The sequence below is a fragment of the Antechinus flavipes genome, chromosome 2 (genome assembly GCF_016432865.1).
Source record: "Antechinus flavipes isolate AdamAnt ecotype Samford, QLD, Australia chromosome 2, AdamAnt_v2, whole genome shotgun sequence".
Classification (NCBI taxonomy): domain Eukaryota; kingdom Metazoa; phylum Chordata; class Mammalia; order Dasyuromorphia; family Dasyuridae; genus Antechinus; species Antechinus flavipes.
The window spans coordinates 85,246,203-85,264,463 of NC_067399.1; the positions used below are offsets into that span (position 1 = coordinate 85,246,203).

Consider the following 18,261-nt stretch of genomic DNA (forward strand, 5'->3'; position numbering starts at 1 on the left):
TATATTCTCAATGATTATAGCTATCATTTTATTGAAATTGTCATCAGGTCTAAGATTTTTGACAGGACATGGGATACATTCTGTGAAATCAGCTCATCTGAATCCTGAAATATTATTTTCAGAGTGTCCTAATATCACCCAGTTGTCCCCCAGTCTTAACCATGTCAGTAAATATTTTCTTTCCAATTCTGCAGCAATTCTGAGCAGCTACATAATTTTTGCATATAATTTCTAATAAACAAAGTCAAGGTTGACAGAAGGGGCTCTAGAAACCACTTCATTGTTGAAGGACAACTTGGCCCTATTGCTTGAACTGATCAATCCCCCAGGTTCTTCTTGTCCCCATTCAACTTCTTATTTTTCCCCATGGAAAATTATTTCTCCATGGATACCATAGAGTCTGAGTCAGCATCAAGTTTGGAGTCTCATCAATAATGGGCAGTGACTAAAGAAGATGAGCAGTAGAGGACACCCACAAATTCATTTAAAATGATTGGGAAGAATATTCTGGAAAGATTTTGGAAAAGTTACCAGGTTTTCTAGACCTCTACAAACATCTCAGGGTGAATGTGAAATGCTCCTCCTGAGATAATAGGAGCAAACCCAAGGAAAGATACCAGGGAAGAAGTTTGGCCAGTGTAAAGTGCAAAACCCTTCAGGTTAGCTCCAGAGAAACAGAAACAGACAAGTCTTTGGCCTAATTGAGTTGGGAGGTAACCTAGGCCCTAATCTTGGTAATTTCCACCTCCTGAGCAATGTAGGAAGTCAGTCGTCTGATTCGGGAAAAAATGATGGAACCTCTGCTGATAAGGGACATCAGGCCCAGCTGTGCTACTGAGATGCAGCCCTGAGGAAGAATAAACTAGTGCACACACCTGGTAAGTGCAGAAGCAGTGGGGTGGAGATTGCTGACTATGGGTGCCTACTGAAGGGTGGAGTTGTTGATTTCAATTCTAGGCCAGATGGAAGAACTGAAGAAGGATCTGAGGCCTGAGGTATCATTTGTCACATCCCAGAACTATGGGTGATTACAATAACAAGATTTTAAATGTTAAATATAATAAGAATAATCAAATGGTCACTTGCTCCAAAAGGATATACAGAAGAACACAAAATTATTTTTTTTAAATCAAATAGAAGAGATTGTAGAAATTTTTAAAAATTAAGAACAAAAGCAAGATTATTAAAATGAAATCAATTATTTGCCTAAGGAAGATCAAAAATCTGAAGAAAAAAAAAACACCTCCTTGAAAATTAGAATTGAGCAATTGGAAGCCAGTGAAATTGTATTTAAAAAAATACAGATAATAAAATATAAAGAATAAAAACAAATTAAAGAAAATATGAAACATCTCATAAGGAAAAAAAAAACTGATTTGGAGAACATATCAAGAACAGAAAATGTAAAAACAATTACACTACTTGAAAATAATAATAAAAAAAAAGAATTCTGATACAATTATACAAAAAAAAATTAAAGAAACTTGTTTTAAAGTGTTTGAATAAGAGGGTAAAGTAGAACTAGCAAAAAAATCCATTGAACACCAACTTTAAAGAAACTTTACAAGAAAAATCTATAGGAATACATCCTAATTAAATTTTGAAACATCTAGGTCAAGGAGAAAATGTTAAAAGCAACAAGAAAAAAATTTCAAATATAGTGGAGTTATAACCTTTGCAAAGAAAATCCCAAATGAGGTCACAATTGGACACTACTGAAAAATGTCTCAACAACTGTAACAATAACAGAATACAAACAAAGAAAATATGATTTAGTTTGGAGAAATGGTACTAGTACTTTTGTTGATCAGGGTAGGTTTTTATAGAAACCTATTTTTGTTTTGTTTTGTAGAAACATGTAAGCTGAGTTAGTAAAGGCAGAAGAGAAAAAAAAAGTACATTTGAAGCATGTAAGACCTATAAACAAATATACATGCTGGAGATAGAATTCATCCTAAGAGAATAATAAGTAGATTGTTTTGATTGGAATGTTGTTATATATAAATTACAAGAGTTACATACAACCATCCTTGAATAGAATTGTAAAGTTTTTCAAATGCAAAACATAAGGGTATTATTTTAATCAGAAAAGAGTTGGTGACTGATTTTTCTTTAACAGAGGAATAACTTGATCATTCCTTTAAAAAGACTTAATTTTTCAGCCGTGTGGAGATAACAGCTGAAATATGGAGATTATTTAAGAAACTTTGTTCTCCAAGTAGGACACTGTGTGGGAAACATATGGAGAACTCTCTGGTTTCTTTGAGGCAAAATACAATTTTAGAAAATATTTCTAGGAGATTCAGTGTCTAAAGACAGCTAGGGGCACAGTTGATATAGCATGAGGCCCAAAGCTAGAAAAGTTCAAGTTCAAATAATACTGTAAACACTTAATACTTGTGAGAACTTGGGATTGTCACTTAAGTGTGCTTCAGTTTATTCAAATATCGTAAAAAATGATAGCATCACCTATTTCTGAGGAATAAAAATATAACCTCCGTTGTTTTGAGGATTTAATCACATTTTTGTGAAGCCCTTAGCTCTGTATTTTGCTAATAGTTTTAAAGAAAAACTCTTTTTACTTTCCCTCATTCCTCCAAACTTTTAAATTCAAATCCTCTATCTGTAAACATGCCAATCAAACTAACTTGTAGATTATCACTTATAGTATTGGACATTAAGACATTCATTAACATAGTTTCCTATCTCATCAAACACTCAATAATTATTTTGATAATACAAATACAAATACTCTTTATTTGACAAAAACTGCTAGGTATACTGGAAAATATTTTAGCAGAACCTAGCATAGATCAATCTCATGCCATGTAGCATGGTAACCTCAAAAAGAATAAAGATTGAAGATTTTTCCCTTAACCTGAATTCCTGACTCCGGGTGATTTTAAATACTCGGTCATCACATTATTGAATGTAGTTTTTATTGCATTGTGATCTGAAGAAGATGCATTTGCTATTTTTGCCTTTCTGCATTTGATTTTGAGGTCTTTATATTCTAATATATGGTCAATTTCTGTCTCCATTCAGTTTTCTCCAAAGATCTATCATATCTGCCTTTTCTAGTATTTTATTTATCTCTTTAATTTCTTATTTATTTTGTTGTTTGATTTATGTAGTTCTGAGAGTGCAAGGTTGAGGTCTCCCACCATTATAGTTTTCACATAGTTTTCCCACCATCTATTTCTTCTTGCAGGTTTCTTAACTTCTCCTTTGGGAATTTAGATACTATGCCACTTGGTACATATATGTTTAGTATTGAATTTGCTTCATTATCTATAATGCCCTTTAGCAAGATATAGTTTCCTTCCTTATCTCTTTTAATTAGATCAATTTTTGCTTTTGCTTGATCTGAGATCAGGATGGCTACCCCTACTTTTTTTTTACTTCAGCTGAAGTGTAGTAGATTCTGCTCCAGACTTTTACCTTTACTTTGTATGTATAGCCCTGCTTCAAGTGTGTTTCCTGTAAACAACATATTGTAGGATTTTGGCTTTTAATTAATTCTGCTATCAACCTCTGCTTTATGGGGTAGTTTACCCCACTTACATTTAATGGTAAAACTACTGATTCCATATTTCCTGCCATTTCATTATCCCCAAATTTTACTTTTCTCTTTCCTTTCCCCCTTACTCCCCTCCCCACTATTAAATTTATGAACACTATTTACCTCACACAGCCCTTCCTCTTTAAAGTCCCTTCCTCTTTCTTGAAACTTTTTCCTACTATTTCTATATTCTCTTCTATTTAGCCTACCCCTTCCCTTTTTACCTTTCTCCTCCCACTTTTCAATGAGATGGGAGAAGTTTCTTTGTAAAGCAAATATGTGTAATATTTTCTCTTTGAGCCAAATCTCATGAGAGTAAGATTCACACAATGTTTATTCCCCTCCCTTCTTTCACGAGATGTAGTTTTCCTCTTTTTACATCCACTTTCCCCTTTTTCTGATACAATCTCCTTTCCACCTCTAATTCCTTTTTTATATTATAACAGTAAAAAAAGTTGGATTCTGCTTTGGGGGCAATGAGGGCTTTCCAAGCTTCTTCAACAGGCAACAGGAAGTGGCAGTAAAACAGCAGAACCTTGGCTGTACTGGGATCTGTTGGGCTGGGATTGTGCTGAGTCACTCCCTATGAGTGGGTAGCTGTGACCAGGTCCAGTGAGACTCCAGTGCTTTGGGGTACACTCTTTACCTTTGCGTATTGGAAATTTTATAACTTCTCTTTTGATCTACTGGCTTGCAACCAGAGCAGAATAGCCACACTTTGGTAGAGACTTCTCCTCAGATTCTCTGCCCCATGGAGACTGCCCCTGCCCCAGTTTGCTCAGTGTATGCTGGCTTCCATGCTCTGCCTTCCTGCCTATCTGTGCCTGGACCTGGACTCTTCCTCAGTTTGCACATGACCAAAACAGACCTTTTCTGGTGATCTTCAAGATTATCTTCTGTTGGTAATTTTTGCACTTCCAATATTAGTGGGTTCTGATAGTCCAGCACTAATTCAGAAACTGAATTTCACAAATAGTATGAGGGAAGCAGGAAGGTTCAGAAAGAAGCATGTGTACTCTCCTCCATCTTGGCTCTGCACCCCTCTATTCTAATTTTGTTGGGAAATGGGGGTGAGGGGCACATGAAAAGTTTAATTTATGTTTTTATGATGTCCAGGAGTTCAGGCTTAAGGGAAGCCCCATTCACTAAGAAGCCATTTACATCAGCCTATGATGCCATATTTTTACAATTGATGTCTGTCATAGGTAGTCCATAAATGATTATGGTAGATAATAGTACATATTCTGAGATATGTCTAAGATCAGGCCCAGAGTTTCCCATGAATCTCCTGAATATTCTAAGACTTAGTTGTCTTGCCCATACCATTAGGTCAGACAGGCTCATACTTTAGGACAACTTTGTTTCTGTTCTTCATATTGTCTGCAATGGCAGATAATGTTCAAAAATATATTCTCAATGATTATAGCTATCATTTTATTGAAATTTTTGACAGGACATGGGATACGTTCTGTGAAATCAGCTCATCTGAATCCTGAAATATTATTTTCAGAGTGTCCTAATATCACCCAGTTGTCCCCCAGTCTTAATCATGTCAGTAAATATTTTCTTTCCAATTCTGCAGCAATTCTGAGCAGCTACATAATTTTTGCATATAATTTCTAATAAACAAAGTCAAGGTTGACAGAAGGGGCTCTAGAAACCACTTCATTGTTGAAGGACAACTTGGCCCTATTGCTTGAACTGATCAATCCCCCAGGTTCTTCTTGTCCCCATTCAACTTCTTATTTTTCCCCATGGAAAATTATTTCTCCATGGATACCATAGAGTCTGAGTCAGCATCAAGTTTGGAGTCTCATCAATAATGGGCAGTGACTAAAGAAGATGAGCAGTAGAGGACACCCACAAATTCATTTAAAATGATTGGGAAGAATATTCTGGAAAGATTTTGGAAAAGTTACCAGGTTTTCTAGACCTCTACAAACATCTCAGGGTGAATGTGAAATGCTCCTCCTGAGATAATAGGAGCAAACCCAAGGAAAGATACCAGGGAAGAAGTTTGGCCAGTGTAAAGTGCAAAACCCTTCAGGTTAGCTCCAGAGAAACAGAAACAGACAAGTCTTTGGCCTAATTGAGTTGGGAGGTAACCTAGGCCCTAATCTTGGTAATTTCCACCTCCTGAGCAATGTAGGAAGTCAGTCGTCTGATTCGGGAAAAAATGATGGAACCTCTGCTGATCAGGGACATCAGGCCCAGCTGTGCTACTGAGATGCAGCCCTGAGGAAGAATAAACTAGTGCACACACCTGGTAAGTGCAGAAGCAGTGGGGTGAAGATTGCTGACTATGGGTGCCTACTGAAGGGTGGAGTTGTTGATTTCAATTCTAGGCCAGATGGAAGAACTGAAGAAGGATCTGAGGCCTGAGGTATCATTTGTCACATCCCAGAACTATGGGTGATTACAATAACAAGATTTTAAATGTTAAATATAATAAGAATAATCAAATGGTCACTTGCTCCAAAAGGATATACAGAAGAACACAAAATTATTTTTTTTAAAATCAAATAGAAGAGATTGTAGAAATTTTTAAAAATTAAGAACAAAAGCAAGATTATTAAAATGAAATCAATTATTTGCCTAAGGAAGATCAAAAATCTGAAGAAAAAAAAAAACACCTCCTTGAAAATTAGAATTGAGCAATTGGAAGCCAGTGAAATTGTATTTAAAAAAATACAGATAATAAAATATAAAGAATAAAAACAAATTAAAGAAAATATGAAACATCTCATAAGGAAAAAAAAAGTGATTTGGAGAACATATCAAGAACAGAAAATGTAAAAACAATCACACTACTTGAAAATAATAATAAAAAAAAGAATTCTGATACAATTATACAAAAAAAAATTAAAGAAACTTGTTTTAAAGTGTTTGAATAAGAGGGTAAAGTAGAACTAGCAAAAAAAATTCATTGAACACCAACTTTAAAGAAACTTTACAAGAAAAATCTATAGGAATACATCCTAATTAAATTTTGAAACATCTAGGTCAAGGAGAAAATGTTAAAAGCAACAAGAAAAAAATTTCAAATATAGTGGAGTTATAACCTTTGCAAAGAAAATCCCAAATGAGGTCACAATTGGACACTACTGAAAAATGTCTCAACAACTGTAACAATAACAGAATACAAACAAAGAAAATATGATTTAGTTTGGAGAAATGGTACTAGTACTTTTGTTGATCAGAGTAGGTTTTTATAGAAACCTATTTTTATTTTGTTTTGTAGAAACATGTAAGCTGAGTTAGTAAAGGCAGAAGAGAAAAAAAAAGTACATTTGAAGCATGTAAGACCTATAAATAAATATACATGCTGGAGATAGAATTCATCCTAAGAGAATAATAAGTAGATTGTTTTGATTGGAATGTTGTTATATATAAATTACAAGAGTTACATACAACCATCCTTGAATAGAATTGTAAAGTTTTTCAAATGCAAAACATAAGGGTATTATTTTAATCAGAAAAGAGTTGGTGACTGATTTTTCTTTAACAGAGGAATAACTTGATCATTCCTTTAAAAAGACTTAATTTTTCAGCCGTGTGGAGATAACAGCTGAAATATGGAGATTATTTAAGAAACTTTGTTCTCCAAGTAGGACACTGTGTGGGAAACATATGGAGAACTCTCTGGTTTCTTTGAGGCAAAATACAATTTTAGAAAATATTTCTAGGAGATTCAGTGTCTAACGACAGCTAGGGGCACAGTTGATATAGCATGAGGCCCAAAGCTAGAAAAGTTCAAGTTAAAATAATACTGTAAACACTTAATACTTGTGAGAACTTGGGATTGTCACTTAAGTGTGCTTCAGTTTATTCAAATATAGTAAAAAATGATAGCATCACCTATTTCTGAGGAATAAAAATATAACCTCCGTTGTTTTGAGGATTTAATCACATTTTTGTGAAGCCCTTAGCTCTGTATTTTGCTAATAGTTTTAAAGAAAAACTCTTTTTCCTTTCCCTCATTCCTCCAAACTTTTAAATTCAAATCCTCTATCTGTAAACATGCCAATCAAACTAACTTGTAGATTATCACTTATAGTATTGGACATTAAGACATTCATTAACATAGTTTCCTATCTCATCAAACACTCAATAATTATTTTGATAATACAAATACAAATACTCTTTATTTGACAAAAACTGCTAGGTTTACTGGAAAATATTTTAGCAGAACCTAGCATAGATCAATCTCATGCCATGTAGCATGGTAACATCAAAATGAGTATAAGGTTTAAATATGAAGGCTAAAATTATAAACAAAATATGGGACCATAAAAATTATTTGTCTAATAATCTATAGATCAGGGAAGAATTTGTGTTTCTTTGCATTTTCAGGATTTCCAATGTGATGTTTTTGGGGGAATTTTTAACTTATTCTTTTTCTAGTTTTTTTTTTTTTCTTCAGTTGCATACTCAATTAATTGACCTGTTTTTTTCTCTATTTTATTGATGTGAAATTTTAGAAATGTACATTTTCCCTTAAGTGCAGTTTCACTGAATATTATTAATTTTGTTATGTTGTTTCATTGTTTTCACTATCTTTATTGAAATAATTTATTATATTAAAACTGAAGGCAAATCCATGAATTTGGGTGGATGATTGAGCAAGTTGTGGTATGCATGCAAAGTGAACAAAAATAGCAATTGTGCAGTGATCAACTATGAATGATTCAGCTCTTCTCAGAAATACAATAAACCAAAACAATTCCAAAAGACTCATTATGGGAAAATTTATCTATATCCAGAGAAATAACTGGTGGAGTCTGAATAGAGATCAAAACATATTATGTTGACTTTTTTGTGGTTTTATACTTTTGTTTTATTTTTATTTCACAACATGACTACTAAGGAAATATGTTTTACATGGTTGTACATATATAACCTATATAAAATTGTTTACCACCTTGGGGGTGGTGGTGGTGGTGAAAAACAGAGATGGAAAATTTGGAACTTATTTTTTTTTATAAAAAGTAAATGTTCAAATTGTCTTTACATATTGTTAGAAAAAATATTATTAAAATAAATTATTTATTTCCATTTGTTCTTTTACCCATTCATTCTTTAGAACTAGATTATTTAGTTTCCAATTATTTTCTGTTTCCATCTCTTCATTAGAGGAAAATTTCATTGCATTATGATTTGGAAAATGCATTTACTGTTTCTGCTCTTCTGCATTTGGTTTGGAGATTTTAAAAACCCTAACACATAGAAAACTTTTGTGTAATGGTTCACTCTTGAGATTCTGAATAGCTATAATTGTCCTTCCAGCCAAAAAAATCAGATTTTGGTGCTTCCTTGGACTGATGATGATGTATGTTATATCTTGTTTGTTTGTTATAGTGGCCATTGTGTTTGTTAATTGTGTATTATTTTTGTGTTATGACTTTCCTCTTCCCTTATGTCTTATTTAAGTCAAGGTTCTGAGCAGTAATAAACTTATATCTACTCTTTTTAAGACTATTCCTATTGAAATGTGAATTCTGAAATAAGATTAATTTTACATAAATTATTGTTTTCTTTTCTTTCTTTTTTTTATTCTACAATTTGGTCAAACTACACTGACCAGCTTCAGGAATCTGACTCAACCCATTGATTGCTTCAATCAGTTCCAGCTTACCTACCCCCCAAAATGGGACACTACAGGATGATCCAACTCAACATTAATTCTAAGCAATAATAATTTCAGAAAGTGAGATCATTGACACTGCCCTCAAAGGATTTTGGACCCCATTGTTTTGGGAAGAAACTGGAAGTAGTTGGTGAATGATCTCAAATTATTCAGTATCTCAGTAGGTCCCTGATTACAATGTATGTGGGACATAGGATGGGAAACATTAGGCTAAGATTTGAGTAAATATCACTGTAAAAGGATACATCACTAAAATTCAATTTGATATTTGTCAAATTATAGAATGTATATAGATGTGACTAGTCAAAGACATGACATTGCAATAAGTATTTGGGCCCTGATGGAGAAAGAGAATTTTTTTAGAACTACCTGTACAATTTAGAATAATGTCAGTTTTAGTACAAGGACTGGACATCCAGAAAATGCAGATCAAAGAGGAAGTTAAAAATATAGTTTGGGAATAAGTGTAATAGGTTTAGCTCTCTTAGAAAGGTTTAGAATCATGGTTATTAAACCATAAGGAAAGTCAAGAACTTAAGATAAATGATAGACACCAATATCTGGGTAGAATTGGTACTGTGTAAAGAATATGAACAAAAGCTTTCTCAATGCCTCTGCAACTTCCCATCCTATGTCCCACATACATTGTAATCAGGGACCTACTGAGAAACTGAATAATTCGAGATCATTCACCAACTACTTCCAGTTTCTTCCCAAAACAATGGGGTCCAAAATTCTTTGAGGGCAGTGTCAATGATCTCACTTTCTGAAATTATTATTGCTTAGAATTAATGTTGAGTTGGATCATCCTGTAGTGTCCCATTTTGGGGGGTAGGCAAGCTCATCATTCAATGGTACCCTTCCCTCTGGGTATGGAGAAACATGAAAATGAATTCACAAAATCAGCACTCTGAAACACGCTTTGCTTGAGAACTAAGGGGATACTTATACAATGATGCAATCTGCCTATTCCTTCTATCCTGGAATTCCAAGTAAAATGCAAGATCAAATTGGGAAGAATTAAGTCAAGGGAAATATCTAGTGGACTCAAGACTAGAAATCCAGTTTGTTCTAGATCTATGTCATTCCTATTCTTGTGGCTAACTATTATTGAATGAATTACACTGGGGAAATAGTGAAGGGTATTAATAACCATGGGATTGTTTTAACCAATGTAATTGCTTCTATTGAGGAGCTTGCAAATGAAAATGGCTAAGGTTTACAGAACCTCCAAGAATCTCTAGGTTCCCTAACTTATGTCTTCCTTTATAATATAATAGCTTTAGAATATTTATTAGCTGCGGGAGGCGTGTGCATGATCATAAATACCTCATGTGGTGTTTCCATTAATAAATCAATTGTCATTGAAAATAACATATATCATATTCATAATATAATACATTGGATGCATGAAACCTCAGTACAATTGTTTCCTTCATTATCAGGTTGGGACTCAATAAGGAAACATTTATCATGTCTATACCCTATGATTTAAATATGTTTGTTCTCTGCTTTGGACCTTGTATTATGAATTGCCTTTCAACTAAGCTTTCTTCTAAACTATAAGCTTCTTCTATCTATAAGTAAATACTCATGATCAGTTGAAACTCTGTTGCTTTATTTTCTTTTAAATTATGAGTTATGTAAGTGATTGTTCATCTTCAGTTGAAGCCCTGTTGTTTTATTTGACCAATTTGGAGGCATATCTGACCCTAGGGGCAATTTGTGAGGAAACCTATGAGTAAGGAATCTTAAGTAAGTGTCAGCTGTGTTTTGTGTAATTTACTTTGTTGAGAATATGAGAATGTGCTTGCAGTTATCTTGATGCAATACCAGGAAAACATAAAGGAAGGTATCCTTTTTTATGCATTAATCAATGAGTATCCTTTATTGTAGACCTATGTTTACCCTGAAAATCTGGCCAGTTCCTTGAGTTACCACAATCTTCTTAAAGGAATGAACAAATATTCCTCTTGGTAAGCCTTTTGTTATGGACCATTCTATATCTGAGAGGCTGCTGTCTCAACATCCAAGTACTAAATGATATTAATTAGCATAGTGCCTTCATTGTTCTCAACCTATAAAAACCTCTTAGTGGAAGGAGACATTGAGAATTTGGACTAGGAAGTACTTCTACATCTTGCCTAGCAATGGATCCCCTTTGACATGCTGAATACCTGTGATCGTCCTTCCAGCCAAGGAATTCAGATGGTGGTGCTTCCTTGGAATGGTGGTGATGTATGTTATAATGTTGTTTGTTTGTTATATTGGCCACTGTGTTTGTTAATTGTGCATTACTTTTGTCTTATGACATTCCTCTTCTCTTTATGTCTGATTTAAATAAAGGTTCTGAGCAATAATAAACATGTACTAATCCTAGGGCCAAATGTTAGGAAACCTAGTGAGTAAGGAATCTTAAGTAAGTCTCAGCATTGTCTTTTGTGTAACTTCTTTTTGTTGAGGACATCAGAACCTCTTTAAGACTATGCTTGTGGAAATGCAAATTCAGAACTTCAATTAATCTCACAGGTCCCCTACTAATATGGTTTTACTGACTGTTGCCTCATGTAACTTATTTTACTTTTTCCTTTAAGAATTTGGATGCTATGATATTTTGTACATATGTGTTTAGTATTGATATTCATTTCTGTGGTATCTTTTAGCAAAGCATGGCTACTCTCAATTCTTTTAATTAGAAGTATTTTAGCTTTTGCTTTGTCTGAAAATATGATTGCTAAATCTACTTTTTCACTTTGAGGTGAAGAATAATAGATTCCAATCCAGCATTTTACCTTTTTCTCAGTGTGTTTCACTGTTTCAAGTATGTTTCTTGTAAACAACATAGTGTAGCATTGTGTTTTTAATCCAGTTTTCTATCCATTATCATTTTATGGCTCATCTCATTCACATTCACAGATGTGATTCCCAACTGTATTTCTTTTCATCCTAGTTTCCCATTTCTTCTCTCCTTTCATCCTCTTCCTTCCCAAAGTCTGTTTTGCTTCTGACCACCATGTTTCCCAATTTACCCTCCCTTCTATCATTACCCTCTTTTCTTATTCTCCTTTTCTCCTATTCTACTATAGGACAAATTAGATTTGTATATAGATTTGTATACCTAAATAAGTGTGTTTGTTATTCCTCTTTGAGTAATTCTGATGCAAGTAAGCTTCAAGTATAACCTACCCCCTCAATCTTTCCATCTATTTTAAAAACTCTTCCTTTTATGCCTCTTTTAAGTGGGATAATTTACCTCATCTTACCTCTTTTTCCCCCCTTTATTCCAATGCTTCCTTCTTTCTTAACCCTTAATTTCATTAAAAAAATCTCATCAAACTTTACTCACACCTTTGTCCTCTTTGTTGACTATTTTTCATTGCTTAGTAATTGTAATGTTCTTAAAAGTTACAAGTAACATCTTCTCATATAGAAAGGTAAACAATTTAACTTTATTGAATCCTTTATCACTTCTCTTGAGTTTGAAAGTACTCTATTTTATTGAATATACATTTTCCTTCTGGAGGATTATAATATTTCAATGGATAAATTATGCTTGATTGTAATCCTAATTCCTTTACCATCCAGAATACTACATTTCAAGCCATCTCATTTTTAATGTAGTGGCTGCTAAATCGTGTGATATCCTAACTATGGTTCTATGATGTTTGAATTTTTTTTTTTTGACCACTTGCAAAATTTTCTCATTTACCAGGGCACTCTGGAATTTGGCTATGATATTCCTCTGAGTTTTCATTTTGTAATCTTCTTCAGAATATGTGTGTGCATTCACTCAATTTCTATTTTACCTTTGGTTCTAAGATATCAGTAGTTTTCTTTGATGATTTCTTAAAATATGATGTTTTGGTTCTTTATGGATCATGTAATTGAAGTAATCCAATAGTTCTTACATGATCTCTTCTTGATCTATTTTACCAGGTCAATTGTTTTTTTTTCTAATGAAATATATTACTTTTTTCTTTTTTTCTTCTTTTGATTTTATTTTAATAGTTTTTGATTATCTCATAGAGTCATCAGTTTCCACTTGACCAATTATATATATTTAAATTATTTTCCCACTTCATAGTATTTTATTTTTTCAAATTACATGTAAAGATAGTTTTCAACATTCATCTTTGCAAGAGTGTCATTTGCAAATTTTGAATTCCAAATTCCTTCTCCCTTTTCTTTGACCTTCTGAAGACAGCAAACAATCCCATATAAATAAAACATATACAGTCTTTAAAAAAAAATTCTCTACTAGTCATATTATGAAAGGATAATCAAAAGTAAAGAGAAAAACAAAAAGAAAGTTTAAAAAAGTGAAAATAGTTTGCTTTGATTTGCATTCAGTCTCCATTGTTCCTTCTCTGGATGTAAATGTCTTTTTCCACCTACAATTGGAATTGTGTTGGATCATCATATTGCAGAGAAAATCTAAGTCTATCATAATTTGTCATTACATAATCTTACTATTAATATGTATAATGTTTTGCCAGTTCTGCTCACTTCATTCAGCATCAGTTCCTATAAGTATTTCCAGGCTTTTCTGAAATCTTTCTGATTGTCATTTATTATACAATAGTATTTCATTACATCCATATATCACAACTTATTTGGCCATTCTCCAACTGATGGGATAAATTTCAAGTTTCTTGCCACCACAAAAAAAATAGCTATTTACAAACATTTTTGCACATGTGACTTCTTTCCCCCTTTTTATGATCTTTTTGGGATTCAGACCTAGTAGAGTCACTGCTAGATCAAAGAGTATGCATATTTTGATAGCCCTTTGTACATAGTTTCAACTTGCTCTCCAGAATGTTTGGATCAGTTCACAACTCCAGCAAATGTACATTATTGTCCTAGTTTTCCCACATTCCATCAACATTTATCATTATCTTTTCCTATCATCTTCTCCAATCTGACAGGAATTAGATGGTATCTCAGAGGTGTTTTAATTTGCATTTATCTATTAAATAGTGATTTAGAGAATTTTTTTCACATGAATATAGATGGATTTAATTTTGTCATCTGAAAATTGTAAAGGATCTAAATTTATCAATTGGGGAATGACTTGTCTTACAAATTTGAATTCTCTCTATGTTTTAGAAATGAGGCTTTTATGAGAAACAGCAATAGAAGAAATTATATTCATGAGTGTCCATATTTTCTTTGCTTCCTTGTAGTTTATTCTTTTGTTCTCTGCTGGATACTTTTTACTTTATTTTCCCCCTTTCATTCCATTGCCTCCTCCAAGCAGGCTATAGTCAAGCACAGATATATTTATATGTACATACATACATCCATCATATATATATATATATATATATATACCATATATATCTATACACACATATATACATTATCTATCTATATAGATATATTTATTCATACCCACATAATATATCCATATACACATACTTAGACTGCATGCATACATACCTATATATATTCAGACACACATATATACACATATGCATTTACTAATATGTAAACATGCATCTAAAACAATATTAATATGGTTGACATATAATTTAGATTTCTCTTTTGACTGAATCTTTAAGTTTGCCTTTGTCTGAGATCAACAATTACTAACTATACATTTTTCCTAATAAATTCTACCCAGATACTCGTTGAAGTGTTTGAATATATTTCTTATCCCTATAAATTATTTTACTTTAATTCTGCTCCTTAACTTTTCTTAGTATCATTTAACTTTCCCCTACCTATGTGTCCCTCCCTTATCTTCTCCCCCTATCTTTTCTTTCCTCTTTATCCCATTCCCATTAATTTGCACAGTTAATCCCAATTCTGTTATTTAACACCCTTCTGGCTCCCATCTTATCCTACATTACTCTTTCCTCCTTATCCATTACCCATTAATCTATACATCTTGTCTCACTGCTATAAATCTAGACATCCTTCTCTATTCCATGTTATCCTATTCCCTCCCCCCATAGTTTTTTATAGATTTTGTAGAGTACTATCCCCTCCACAGCATACATACATACATTAACATAGATACATATGTCAATCTTAAATATATGATACACATTTCCATATACAACACACAAAGAATTTGTGCATGCTGAGTTCCTTGAAATTAATCTTTGATATTGATTCTTATATCTTAAATTTTCTATTAAGTTCAGGTTTGTTTAGGACAAAATCCTGAAAATCTGTGAGTTCATTAAATGTTCTTTTTTGCTCTAAATCATGTACAATTCTAATCGTAGCTCTGAATATTTGAATTCTTTGTTTCTTAGTTTCTTGGAAAATTTTCTCTTTGATCTGGGATTTCAAAATTCGGCAATAATATTCCTATGTATTTTCCACAAAGGATTTCTTTGAAGTGATGATTGATGGATCTTTTCAATTCCTACTTTTCCCACCTGTTCCATCTTTTCAGGACAATTTTCATTGATTATTTCTTGAATTATTGTGTCAAGGTTTTTTTTTTTTTTTTTTTTGCTCATAACTTTTAGGTAGTCTATTATTACATATTTTTTCTTTTTTTTTTCTTTTGGAATTATTTCCAGATCTGTTGTTTTTCTGATGTTTCACACTGCTCTGTTTTTTTTTTTTTTTCATTCTTTATATTTTGTTTTGTTATTTCTTGGTCTCTTATAGTTTCACTGGTTTCCCTTTGCCCAATTCTAATTTTCAAAGAATTATTTTCTTCTTTAAAATTCCATATCTCCTTTTCTATTTGGTTAACTTTTTTCATAATTTTGTTTTTATTGGATGGTTTTTATTTATTTATTTTAGATTTTTTTTCAGTCTCTCTCACTTGACTTTTAAAGTCTTCTCAAGTCTATAAATTCGGAGCAGGTAACCATTTAACATTACTCTTTGGGATAGAAGAAACTTTTTTTATTTAATGTTGCTGTACTCTTTTGAAGATGAACCCCAGTCTTTGTCATTCCCATAGTAAGTTTCTGGTTTGTTCTTTGTTGTTATTACTATTATTATTGTAAGTACTATAAGTTTAAACACCTCTAATCCTAGGGGAGAAGGAAATGGTGCCTCTAGCTTTACTTCAGATCTCCCTTCTGACCTGGAACCCTAAACCAAAAGTTCCACCCTCTTGCAAGTTCCCACCATCAGCAGCATCCCTGCCCCTCTTTTTCTGCACTCACCTAGAATGTTGGTTCCTTTTCACTTGGGGCTGGGCTCTGCAGCACAACTAGGCCAGAAATTCCTAATCAGCAGAGGTTCACTCAGTCTTCCTTAACAGACCCAGGCCTCCTCACATGTCCAGGAGGTGAAAGTTCCTGTGATTTCCTCTGTGTTAAAGTTGCAATTTGCTCCTAGAATGGAAGGAACATTGTCCCAAATTTCAGGGTGTTAGTGTATGTGTGTGTGCATGTGTGTGTGTGAGCGTGAGCGTGTGTGTGTGTGTGCATTGCTACTTTTAGAAATAGTTATGGGAGGTTGCAAGTTTCCAATTTTTGAAGGTGGTATGATCCAAAGAAAGGTATGACCACTTCTCCGTTATCCTGTGATTTGGTCCATGATTGACCACAGATACTCTTCTTTACTCTGGGACTGTGATCAAAGTTCCTGCATCATTGTGATCACAAGCATCTATCTAATAGGATAGATATCCTGCTCACCTTAAGACTTCAACTTAAAGTTGTATATAGGCAATCTAATAGGATTTTCTCTTAATTCAGTACCTGGCAAATTAGGCCAGTTGTCCAACTCTGTTTCCATAGTTGGTTGGGAGCCCCTGAACCTGTTGCTGTTGCAGCAACTTCCTCTTGCTAGACTCCTGATTCATCATCCTTAGTTATTATCCTGGTCTATAAAATTGCTTCACTCCACCTTTTGTTGGTCCTACTGTACCTGTATTGTTTTTTTAATTTTATTTGAGTTATTTATTACTAACCAATATATTTTATTAAAAAATAGTAAAATAACTACTTTGAACCACACATTGTTTTGAATAACCAATAGTGGATTGATGGATTTTTTTCAGGTTTACTGAGCAAGTAACTACCTTACTCTAAATTTGAATACATCATTCAGTCAACAAATATGTTCAGGGTTCTATTCTGTGAATGAAAGTATGCTACTTTCTATATTACACCATGGCAATTGTAGAAAGTTACCTAAAAGATTTTTCTAGGCATATATGGAAATTTGAATCTCATTTAATCCTCATGCAAGTACCATTACTTCTCACATGATGAGGAAAATGAGACCCAAAGAGGTTGTCTACCTTGCCCAAAGTCACATAGTCAGTCCCTTGAACCCAGGTTATCTTACTCCAAGTCCATTTTTTTTTTTAACTGGACTAGGAAAGTAAAACATGCTAGCTTGGATAATATTTGTAAAACTTCTGTTTTTCTGTCACCATTGTAAAAGAAATCATATGAGGAAGGAAATAATCAATTACATAATGCCTATCTACCATGCACTTTATAAATATTATCTTATTACATCCTCACAACAGATTGGGAAGGTTAATACTGTTAGCATCCTCATTTAACATTTGAGGAAACTGAAGCAAACAGAAATTAAGTGACTTGACCATGATCACATAAATAATAAATGTCTGAGGCTGAATTTTTATACAGATCTTCCTGACTCTAGGCCTACCTTGTCCTTCATTGTGTCACTAACTGCTTCATAAAAAATTGTTGGAATCCTTACTAACTGCTAAGTAATTAGAGTTGATCTAATCTTACAAGAAGTTGTTTTGGCCAGAACCTGAAACAAGGTACTAAGTAGAACTAATCAAGACAAGGCTTGTGTTCCCACCTTTACTCATTGGAGTCCATAAGTATGCTAGCTTCACAAAGTACACTTTCTAACTTCAAGAGAGTCCACACCTTAAAGCTCTTTGGGCCAGAGAGCACTATGGGAGAAAACCCATAATCCCATTCTTTCAGAAGGTTCACATATAAGGCGAGACAGCCATTCCAGAATACACTTTTTTCCTCTTGGCTGGCTGATCGCGCTGGACTCGAGAGGAACGACTCTGCTGCAGAGAACACTTTTGCCGGACTTCAGTGGAGCTACGCCAGAAGCCCTTTCTCCGCGGCAA

General features: G+C 33.4%; 1 pseudogene; it reads right to left on the reverse strand.

Annotated features, from left to right (window-relative positions):
* Positions 1-16,995, reverse strand: part of LOC127546455 (prohibitin-2-like) — a 33,477-nt pseudogene extending 16,482 nt beyond the window's left edge.
* Positions 16,996-18,261: the final 1,266 nt, after the last annotated feature.